This window comes from Dendrobium catenatum, unplaced genomic scaffold, assembly GCF_001605985.2.
Source record: "Dendrobium catenatum unplaced genomic scaffold, ASM160598v2 fragScaff_scaffold_1608, whole genome shotgun sequence".
Classification (NCBI taxonomy): Eukaryota; Viridiplantae; Streptophyta; class Magnoliopsida; order Asparagales; family Orchidaceae; genus Dendrobium; species Dendrobium catenatum.
The window spans coordinates 3743126-3755779 of NW_021320070.1; positions in this window are offsets into that span (position 1 = coordinate 3743126).

A 12654-nucleotide genomic window follows, 5' to 3' on the forward strand; every position below is an offset into this window, starting at 1 on the left:
CCCCTATGAATTTCTATTTCATATGCATGATCTAAGTTAAATTCTCATATAGTGGATCTCCCAAACAATATAGAAATTATATTTAATATATATATATATATATATATATATATATATATTAAGTATATATAATATATATATATATATATATAATTATATATATTAATATATATAATATATATATATTATATATATAATTTTAAAATAATTAAAAAATATAGTAAAAATATGTACATTTAGAAAAAATATTGTGAATTAACTAAATCAATTTATAAATAAATGAATATAGGGGAGACCCACGGCCCACCTAAGAATTTCAAAAAGGGTTTTAAAATAATTTTAATTTGACAAATAATCTATAATTAATTATTGTAAAGATTATAAGTAGTCAACTAATTAAATAATATAGAAATATCAGAAAATGATTGGTTTTGAAATATGTTTAAATGAAATACATATTTTGTTTTAAAAATTATAAGGTAATTAATAAATCAAATTAGATTAAAATGAAATAAGTTAATGAAATTTTTAAGTTTATAAATACTTAAAAAGATTTTCAACAATTTTAGATAATTAGGGTTAAAAATAAAATAATAATGATTAAACTAAAATTAAATTAAAAGCTAAAGTTTTTCAATTTTAAAATAAAAATCAATAATATTAAAAATATTTTAAATTTAATCAATATTATCAAAAATGTAAGCATTTAATTATTTAGATGATTAGAAATTGCTTAGAATAATAATATTAATTATAATTTTAAAATTAAAAAAAAAAGGTTCTTACATTTTTAAGAATAATCTAAAATAATTTAAAAAAGTATTATTTACACTTTAGCGAAAATATTGAATTTTAAATTAATTGTTTATTAATTCATCAAATCAAGTATTTAAATTAAAACAAATTACATAGAAAAATATTATTAATTTGAATTAACTAGTGAAAATAACTTTCTGATTTTTTAAAAATAATTAATAAAAATTAATTTTGAAAAATAATAGGTTTTAAAATAATTAATTATTAATTAAATATTTAGATACTTAATTAATTAAAAATAGTTTAAAATATGAAAATATTAATAATTTTAAGTTTACATACCTGAAATAGTTTTTCTCTCTATTAACATAGTTTTAAAATAATAATTACTAAATAGTTAAGAAATATTTAAAATTAAATTTCATTATTTTATTATAAAAAATTTAGTATTCGTTATTTAATAATTAAGCAATTACTTTAAATAATATTAATTATATGTTAAATTTAATAATTAAAAAGCTTTTGATTTTAAATAAATATTATTTTTTAAATAATATTTATTATTAATTTAAATATTAAATTAAAATATTACTAAATGTATTTATGAAATTATAATAAAAAAAATCCTTTTAAAATAGATTTTCAAATTAATAAAAATGTATATTTTCAATTATTATAATTATTTATTCAGTAAACATAAGAAATAATTAATAATTAGCATAATTCAATATATAATGAGTATTTTAAAGTAATATTATTTTTAAATTAAAGAAAATAGTTTTTTGAAAATAATAAAAGAGTATATTTTTTAAACTTTAAAATAATTTAAATTAATTATTTTAAAGAAAACATTTAAAAAATAATTAAAAAAGATTTTAAAAATAATTTTTTAAATAAGAAGAACGGCGGCGGCGATCAGGCTACGTACGTGGCAGGCGCAGATTGGATTTGCGATTAGTGGCCAATTATTGGCTGGCAACGCAATGATTGTGCCGCTGGCAATGATTGCCACAATCATGTGGCAATCAAGGGACTGCTGATGTGGTTTCATTAACCATATCAGCGTGGTCCCACATCCATTGGATCCTCCGTGGTTTCTATCGGACGGCTGTGATAGCATCACACAGAGAAATAAATCGCCCGATCAGATCTCCGGTTGAAAGCTCGAACAAAACAACGGGTTTTGATCCGTTGATCATTAGATTAACGGTTCAGAACATCCACCACGCATGCAGCGTGAACCTCAAACCATAGAAATGATTATTTGTCTCATTTGATCGATATACTCAACCAAATGATATGAAATTTTAAACAAAGAATGTGTGGGGTCAATATTTGACACCCCTAACTTTACAGAGGATGGAGCCTTATTTAGGGCAAGGGGCAATATTTTTAGTCGAACATCCCCGTTAAGTAGAATATCTCAAAGGAGATAGGTCCCTATCAATTATGTAACTGCAAGTTGATGGGTCTCTCGTAGAAGTTGAAGGATTTGATTTTTATATTTCTCGATTTTTTGAATACAATCTTTCAGGGATGTTTCCGATGTCCCTTTCCCAACAACATTTTCCCACCAATGTTTTAAGAGTCAGATGTCTGGCATACCTAATTCATAGATTTGACCTTAGACCAATTTAAGTTGGAGTGGAAAGCCCTGTCGTTTGTGTGATTATTACACCTCAGTGGCGGAACCACTTTAGGCTTAGCGGGGGCAATTGGCCCCCCTTAAAAAAAATTTTTATAGGAAAGAATTTTTTTTTTGCCCCTCCTAAAAAATGACTTTTGCCCCCGCCCCCTAAAAAACTCTTTTGTCCTAAAATGTTTATATATTTCTTCAAATTTATTTAGTTCTAATATTTTATTTCGTATTTTGCATGACAAATTAATTTCACTTTTTTTTCTTGCTTAATTTTTTTAAATAACTTATGTATTGTATTTGCGAGCCCCCCCCCCAACATTGAAGCTGATTCCGCCCTTGTTACACCTATTAGTCATTGAATGGTTGATAGTTGTGCTTACAATGATGGGATTAGTTCTCATCGACTGCATCAAATTGTTTGTGTTAGATAGTCGTGCATCTTTAAGACGAGAAACTCTCTTCTGTTGCAAATCTACCAACCCGAAACATACTTAATTCATTTTTAAAATTGCTCATATTAGCAAAAAAGACAACCCAAATTCTCCTTACATCCAAATACCCCAAAAAAAATCATAATAAAAGAAAATTGTAATTTTATACGAGATCCTAATTTAACTAATATTTATTTGGATGCCCGTCCAGGATTACTCTATATTTAGAAACGTTGAAATAACAGTCATGAATAAATGTAATATATATTAAATTCATTCGAAAAACAGTACAAAAATTGTCGTGCCATTTTCCACAGACCGCGGCGAGAAGCACTCTGCATTGATTATCTATCGAAGCAAAGCTCATTAATGGAGGACAGAGAAGAAAATCTTGTCGCTTTCTTCGTAGTTTAAATCACACTTTCATTGTTTTTTCTCTTCTAATCAATCTTTTTATTATCCAAAAACTGCCATGAAAATTAAAGCTCAGGAAATGCATCTTCTTGACTGCAATAAGGCCTCGAAAAGGCTGAAGCAGAAGTTTCTCTAAGATTCTGAACTACCAGACTCATGTGATAATGGCGTGGTTTCCGCTGCCCAGCGAAGCTTCTCCACCGTATTCTCTCTCTCTCTCTCTCTCTCTCTCTCTCTCTCTCTCTCTCTCTCAATGCCAATTCGATTATATTCAGCTCAACAGCAATATTCTAACTCCTATTGAGCGTGTTCATGCCCAGACTACCTAAAAAATGCTATGATAACAGATAGGCAAAAACTTGCCTTTTTTCCTCTCCTCGCTTTCTATTCCTCTACATCTCCTTCTACCTTTCCTTTAAGTGACCATATACAAGCTTTTGTCAATGAGAAAAGCAATGGCAGTGTTGTGCTTGGCCGCCATGGCCATGCAAGTAATCCACCATGCGAGCTCCGGTACACCGGCGTTCGTCATGGCCGCTTGGAATTCACCTTTCGTTCACTTATCTCCCTCTCCACAACCAGCGGCCGCCACGATGAACTTCAACAATTTTAACACAGCAATGTCCAGCTTTCGCAGCAATGGCGAAGGAGTTGATGAAGATGATGGAGATGAAATGAGAAAGGTGCCGACTGGAGCTAATCCTCTTCACAATAGATAGGCCTTCTTTAATTTTTTTCTCTTTGTCAAACTTTGATTTGTCTGAACATTTCTTCTTGTAGCATTTAGTCTCATAGCTTGATGCGCTCCACTGTTTTGTTTTGTGAGTTCAACTTAATTATTTTGCGGTCGATCTATGTTGATTAATCTTTTTTTTCCTTTGTAAATTAAGATGCATGTATGGTATTGCAATTAGAGTAATGATTTATTCATAAATTTTTCTTTTATATGAATTATGTCTTGACCTTATGGCAAAAATTTAGGTAAAAGATCAAGTTTATGGTTTCGTTTGAGACAGATTTTTTATTGTTTTGTAAAAAGCTTTTTAGTACAAAAAAATTAATAAAATATTTGATTTACAATTCAAGATGTTCATCTATCACTTTCAAGATCAAGAGGAATTCTTGGTGGAATTTGGCAACTCTTTCTATGTAAGATGAGTGATGATGCACTCCCCCCTATATATAAATCATTAAATCCACATCTTTTTTTATTTTTTTGTGCATAAAAGGAACCAATCAAAAAGTGTTAGACATCTCTTCTTTGATTGTTCTACCTAAATAATCTTGAATCAATGTATTGATCTACTTGGGGAAGTGAAGCTCTATTAATATATAAGATTCTTGTTGGAGAAGTAGATAGCACCCTTTATTTATTTATTATTGCATAATTGGATGAGTAACAAGATGGCTAATCTGTTTACCATCTTTATAATTGGACCTTCTTACATTTATTTCATTAATCAAGAAGGCTGTTAATAACTTAGATGAGTGTATTGACTAATTTAAAAGCTCATTATATTACATATTTTTAGATCATATTTTTCAATTATAATTTAGGCATGTGAACGCGATAATTTCTCTATTATGAGAGCCCAATATGAGATTATTTTTTTTTGAGACATTTAAGTCAATTAAGACAAATTCACACACACATCACATACGCAAGACTCGAACTCAAAACCTCTTGGTTTATAGTCAAAGCTCCCAACCAACAGACACAAGATGTGATGTGTACAAAAAATGAGAATATATTTAACTTGCCTTCTTCTAGCAGGTTGATGCAAAATATGTTCTATTTATTTATCTATTTATTTGTTTTTTACATCAACCAATTTATATAATCTCCAAATTTACAATATAAGATCTACATAAATATCAAGTTTCATCAATTTTCTTGTACACATCAAATATTTGAAAATTTCAATACTGATCACCAATTTTAAAATCATAGAGCACCATATGATATTAATAATCCCTTTTAAAAATATAATTTTAAATATTCTAACAATCAAAACTATTCAGCTAATACTTCAAAGCATCATAAATATATCATATATATAACTTAAAGTTATTTGAATCTCTCTTCATTCTAAAATTATAATTATTTTCTCATGCAATCGCAGCCATGCATAATGATATTTTGAATATATATAATAGATGATAAAATAATTTTATAAAATTTTTAAATCATATATCAAGCATGCTTCAAAGAAATCTCTAGATTTGTATTAGTTGTATTCAATGGATGAACTTGTGATAGACGTTAATTTAATAACTTGCATAAATCTCTAGATTTATTTTTGTTTATGAAAATCATATTATGATATGTTGTCAAACAACATTCTTAATTATCTTCTCTTAAATTGTCTTATTTTTTTTAACTCTCTCTCTCTCTCTCTCTCTCTCTCTCTCTCTCTCTCTCTCTCTGGTGTTGTCATTCACTTTAATAGGAACAATACTATTTTATTGAGTGTTGATAAGTGTAAATTGTGTATTATTTAAGTTATGCTAAATTCAATAAAAAATATTATTTTAGTGTTTGTAAAAAAATTATGCCAAAAGGCAAAATATTATTAGACAGTTTCGTAGTGCCGACAAGAATAACACTGCATCATCGTATCAATCAACGTCGAAGCGCTAATTTCAACACGACAGTGGTGGCATTCTCTATTTGCAAGCACCACTGCGTCACAAATGTTAGCATAGAAATGCATCATAGTGTTGTTGCGCCCAAAAACAACACAATATTGGGTGTCTCAAAAAGATTCACGTAGAAGTGCGCCTGAATGTTGTTCTAAGCATCGCTCATGATTTTACAACGCTGATATGGAGAAGTTATAACTTCTAAAGTCATATTGACTTGACAATAAGATGGGTCGATTTGGACAGTGATCATGCCACACCATCCAGTGCTGCAACAGAGCCAACATGACAGCGTCGAGGCACTAGTTCATTTTGCACCGTAGCAATGCCACCTTGTCCTGTGTAGCAGTGCTTGAGCCTGATTAATTATGTACTTACTACAAATAGATTTCAGTTCTATTATTGATGGAGTTCAGCTTCTTGAGTGAAATTTTTAAATTTTCAGTGTGTTCCTTTAGTGCCCCCTTTGAGTAAAGTCTAAGGGAGACTAGGGAAGTGCAAGATATAACCTCTAGAGAGTTTAATTAGCATGTGTTTATATAAGCAACTTTATAAGTGGTGGAAGGAGTGAAGAGAAAATACTTTGATCTTTCTAGGTGATAAAACTCTACTACTTCTCTTGTACTTACTTTTATAAATAAAATAAATATGAGTTTTCTTATTATTTCTTCCATGTTTGGCTAGATTTCTTATTTTAGGCTGATGATGTAAATAGCATATTAAGTACTAATGAAGACTCTTATTCTTTAATAAAAATATGAATATTTTCTATATCTCCCGCTCTATATTTAATGCATATAATGGTCATGTGCGTAGTTAAAACCTAATATAATATATAGCCTCGACGAAGGAATATAAGAATAATTAAAAAAAAGGAATACAAGAATAATTAGAAATATTGAAATGGAATATTGACAGGCCTATACATTAAATATATACTTTATATTCTAGGTTCTATGGAGGCAGTAAATTTGTAAGAAGATTAACAATCCTTTTTCTTTTTTCACCCTATAAGTTCAATAGAGATCTAGGATTGCATATGCTCTAATCCTGTCTATAATTAAATTTCTTATTAGGAAGATATGTAATTTACATGCATGAGTCCAAAACATTTTTATTAAAATTGTATCGACCTTTTTTACTTTTTTATTCAGTGGTAGGAACTCAAAATAGTCATTGTTTATTTTAGTAGGCACTACAGGAAAACAGCTTATTTCCGGCGGAAATAAATTCGTCACCAATTTCGGCGGCATTTCCGGCGGATTACCGACGAAACATTTTCCGGCAGATTTTCCGGCGGATTTCCGACGGAATTTTTGATTGGTTTTCCGACATAATATTTCCGATGGAATTTTCGACGGAATTCTGAAAAAAAGACTATAATAAATATTTATAATTAATTATTTTATTAAATTAAGTTAAATAATTAATAACTTATTATAAAAAAATATTTTAATTAGATTTTATTAAATTAAACTAATTCAATAATAATTCCGACACAAAATAGTCCGCTGGAAATTGTACTGGAGAAATTATTCCGCCGGAAATATTTCCGGCGGCCTATTTTACGCTGGAGCTGCTTTTCCGACGCGCGTTTTACAGTCAGAAAAAAATCCGTCGGAAATATTTCCGACGATATTTTGGCATTTTCCTACGGATTTTGGCCGCCGGTAAGACACGAATTTCCTGTAGTGAGGATAAATTCATACAATTGGAGTAAGCTAGAGTAGTTTTATTATAATTTAACATAACACTTCCTCATGGGTTCAACATTCTATTATATCACTCTATTATTTCATTAGACACATATACTTGCGTAAATTAGTGGGCTGTTATAAATTTTATATAAGAAAAAACTAAGCATATTTCAAATTTTAGCAAGTTTTACACTATATCACCATTAACTTCTCACATTTGTTGCTCCCTATCAAGTTTTTGGTGTCATTGTCATGGAAGTAATGTGCTTATTATAATTTATTATATTGTTGAAATAAGTGCATAGTTAGACCTACTTATATCTTATATATTTATTCTATTTGCTAAACATTTTGAAAAATCTAAAAAATATTTGATTTTATTGTTTAGTTTTTTATTTGTAGGTTGTGTATCTTTATTGTATACTTGGTAGATCTAGTAAGTAGCCATTACTATTTGATCCAGAAATAAAATGGATCCTTATTAAAATTTTAAAACTCAAAATTTTTTTAATAATGTCTAACCCAGTTCAAGATCAGGATCATGTTAGACCACTTAGAGAGTATTCTAATTCTGTGGTAGAAGGAATCCATTAGAGTATCAATAGATATACTATTCACACAAATATTTTTTAATTAAAATGGGTCATTATGCAAATGGTTCAAAATTTCTAGTTTGGAAAAACTCTTGTAGAAGATCCTAACTTATATTTAGCAGGTTTCTTAAAATTCTATGTAACTTTTAAGTATAATGGTGTTAGTGATGATGTCATTAGACTTAGACTGTTTTCATTTTCTCTAAGGGGTAAGGCTAAAATATGGTTAAAGTTCTTGCCCATGGGCTCTATAACCACTTGGAATAGGTTGGCATATAAATTCTTAGCAAAATATTTTTCACCTTTAAAAATCATTAAACTTAAAATTAAAATGACATCACTTTTTTTGCCTAGTTTGAAGGAGAATCAATTTATGAAAGTGTGAAGAGATTTAAGAAGATGCTTAGGAAATACCCTCACAACATTTTACATGATTGGTTGGTTATTCAAACCTTTTATAATAGATTTGTAGGATCTCTTAGGTCAATCATTGATGCTGCATTTAGAGGTTCTTTAATGTCTAAGCCATTTATAGATGCTTATAAATTAATATAGAAAATTACTACTAATAAGTTTTAGTGGCTTATTGATATGGTAAGAGAGTAGTTGGAATTTATGAGTAAGATACTTTATCAATTCTTACCACTCAGTTAGTTGTTATTTCAAAGAAATTACATATTATTGAAGTTAACTTAGGACCAGGATCATCTATATATAATTGGAAGAAATTCATTTGAATTCTATTAAGGATACTATTGCTTTAGGGATTAAAAATGTGAATTTGATTAGAAGACAAAATAATTCTTATCATAATACTTACAATCCAAGTTGGAGGAATCACCTTAACTTTAATTGGTTCAATAATATTTGTGAAAATAATCAATAGAATTCAGGACAATCTAATATAGGAGGAAACTGAAATAATCCTCATTAACCTGTTGTGAATCCTAGACCTTCTTACCCTCCATGATTTAATCAAAATAATCAGTATGAGAATAAAAAAGTTGCATTTGAAAGAGGTAGTGATTCAATTAAGAATTTAATTACAAAGTCAAGATTCCTTAATTAAAAACTTAAAAGCTCAATTAGGATAGCATATAATTTCTTTTAATAGTAGACCTCTTGGGACACTCTTTAAAAATATTGAAGTTAATCAGACTTGAGGAGTGATAGTAATATACTCCAACCAAATTGATAAATCTAGGCAAGTCTACTGAAGACTATAAACTTAGCACTGTTTAGAAGGCAACCTACTTGTGTTTGGTATTTTCAATTATTTTTAGTATACTGTATTTATTTTATGTTGTTTATGTCTGTTTAAATTTTCTTATGTTTAAATTATTGCATATTGTTCTCTATAGTTATTACACTTGAGTACCTATTTAGCCAACATAAATTATAATTAAAAATTATGTTAAATTAGGATAATAATAAAATTCTAGATTATATTTTGAATAAATATTACATAATAATTCATATTTTAAAAACTTAATTAACAATTAACTTATCTAGCTAGATCATTTAAGTTATTGACTTAATTTTGAATTTAGAACTATATATTAATTTATATTGACAACTCAATTAAAAAAGAATAAATGATTTTAACAATTAATTATGAGTAGATTAAACTAGAGAAATTATAGCTAAACTTGAAACTGTAACTAGAGATTTATTTTTGAATTCTTACATTAATTCAATAGGATTTTAAGAGAAGGAAAATAAAAAATTGATATTTAAAATCATTAAGCATGTACTTCACAAAATAGAAAAGGGAAGACAAATGTAAAAAAAAAAAACGTAATATGGAAATTATACAAAATAAAAAAAGATAAGTAAATTAAAAAATTGGTATCAATTATAGCTTGATTTTTATAGTGCATATGATAGTACACTTATGAATTCCTTATTTAAACTATGAGTGACTAATCCTTAGACTACATTATTCTTTATATATTCAGAAGTAAATTTTATATTTTCAAATATAGTGAATAAATTTAAAATAAGCATTAGCAATGATGATTGGTTAGGATAAATACTACATCTTTTTAAATTTGAATTATAACTTATTCATTCCAAATTACTTCTAGATTATGTTGTATTATTCTATATTTTGATATTTTTAAATTATCAATTTTTACTTTGGCTATTAAAGTGATCAAGAAGTGAATGTAATTGTTGTTTCAGGACAAGCAAGAGTTTAAGCTAGGATGAACTTGATAAGTATAAATTATGCATTATTTTAATTATTTATATTTAGTAAAAATATATTATTATAGTTATGTATATTTAGTAAAAATATATTATTATAGTTATGTTTGTACAAGAATTGTGCAGAAAAAAATAAAAAATTTAAGTGTTAGACAGTGCTGTAGGGTCAAAAAGAATAACACTGCAGCGTTATATCGATCAATGCCAAAGCGCCATTTTCAATGTTGTGGCGCAGACGTTCTCCATTTACAAGTGTCGTAGTGTCACAAATATCAGTGCCGCGATGCATCACAGCGTTGTTGCACCCAAAAATAGCACCGCATCATTGGTATCTCAAAAAAAAATCTTGTAAGAGCGCCAGCCATTCAAACGTCGTAGCACTAGGATGTCATTCTAAGTGTCGCAGTGCTTATGATTTTACGACACCATGGTGGAGTAGTTATAACTTCTAAGAGTCATGCCAACTTAATGAAAAGATGCATTAATTTGGGTAGTAATCGTGCCACATCATCCAACATCGTAGCAGAGCCACATTACATCGTCGAGGCACTAGTTCATCTTGCACCGCCGCAACGCCACCTTGACTAGCACCATGGTACTTGAGTCTGATCATGTACTTACTATAAATAAATGCTAGTTTTATTATTTATGGAGTTCAACTCCTTGAGTAAAAAATTAGTACTTTTCAGTGTGTTTTTTAGTGCTCCTTTAGAGTAAAGTCTAAGAGATGCTACAAAAGAGCAAGATACAATCTCTGGGAGAGTTTAGTCTGTGTTTGTCTAAGCAACTTTATAAGTGGTGGAAGGAGTATACATAAGATATTTTGATCCTTCGTGGTGATAAAATTCTACTATTTCTCTTATACTTTATTCTTCTATGAATAAAATGAATATGAGTTTGCTTGTTATTTCTTCATATCCTATTTTGGGTTGATGATATAAAGAGTTTATTAAGTACTAATGTAGACTCTTGTTTATTAATGAAAATATTGATGTTTTTATTATCTCATGTTCTTCATTTAATGCATATAATAATCATGTGTGTAGTTAAAATCTAATATGATGTATAGCCTCAACGAAGAAATGTATGAATAATTAGGAATATTAAAATAGAATATTTACATGCCTAAACATAGGATGTTCAAATCTTTAGGTTCTATGAAAATAGTAAAAGTGTAGGAAGACTAACAAACTTTTTTTTACTCCTAAAATCTCGACAGAGCTTAGGAATGCACATACTCTGATCCATATCTATAATTAAGAGTCTCATTCGGAAAGATATGTAATTTACATGCATCAGCATAAAATATTTTTATTAAAATTGTATCGACCATTTTTACTTATTTTTATTTAGTGATAGAAACTCGAAAACTTCATTTTTCATTTCAATAGGATAAATTCATATAATTGGAGTAAGCAGTAGTAATTTTGTTACAATTTAGCTCGTATTAACTTCTCGCCTTTGCCTTGCCCCCCATCAAGTGCTAGCCTTTGGTTAAAGAGGGGAAGTACTTTTCAGGATCCTTGTTGGGTAAGCTACTATGAGGCCACTAACGTAAGTCTAATATAAAGCCATTGAATATGTTATAACATTTTATAACATTATAGTATGGGCTTACAAAACTATCCCAAAGCTAGGGAAAAAAAGTATAAAGGAAGTGGGTGAGAGAGCACCAAAGATTTTAAGCTGAGTTGCATTAGCATCAAAATGCTTAAAAGCAAAAAAGAATTGTCATTAGTAATAAATAAAAATATAACATGCATTTTGTATGTTGGACTATGTTAATTACAACTATAAATAATCTTTCTTAGTCTCTCTTGGTTGAGATTATGAAAAAACGTGACCACCACATATTTTATAAGTGTGGTGGTCGTACTGAAGAAAAAGCAAGATGAAGAAAAATTAGTTACTAGTCAATCCACGCACTCCTATGATCAGGTAAAGTAGCTTTTTGAAATTGTTAGGGCGCTAAAGACACTACATGAAAATCAATTATTACCGGCGGCATTTTCCGGCAGAAAAATGTTATTTTCTAGCGATTTTGTAAATTTTCGACGGCTTTCTGACGGCAAATTTTCCGCTGGTAAAACACGCGTAGGAAAAATATTTCCGGCGGTATTTTCCGACGCCAACAATTCCGGCGGAAAAAAGCCGCTGGAAAATATCTAAATTTTAATTTAAAAAAAAAAAACTGATCGGCTGGCCAACCACCCCCGCCCTGCCCAGCTGCCCACCAGGCAGCCTGCCCTCGCTACCCGCCTTGCCTGCACGAG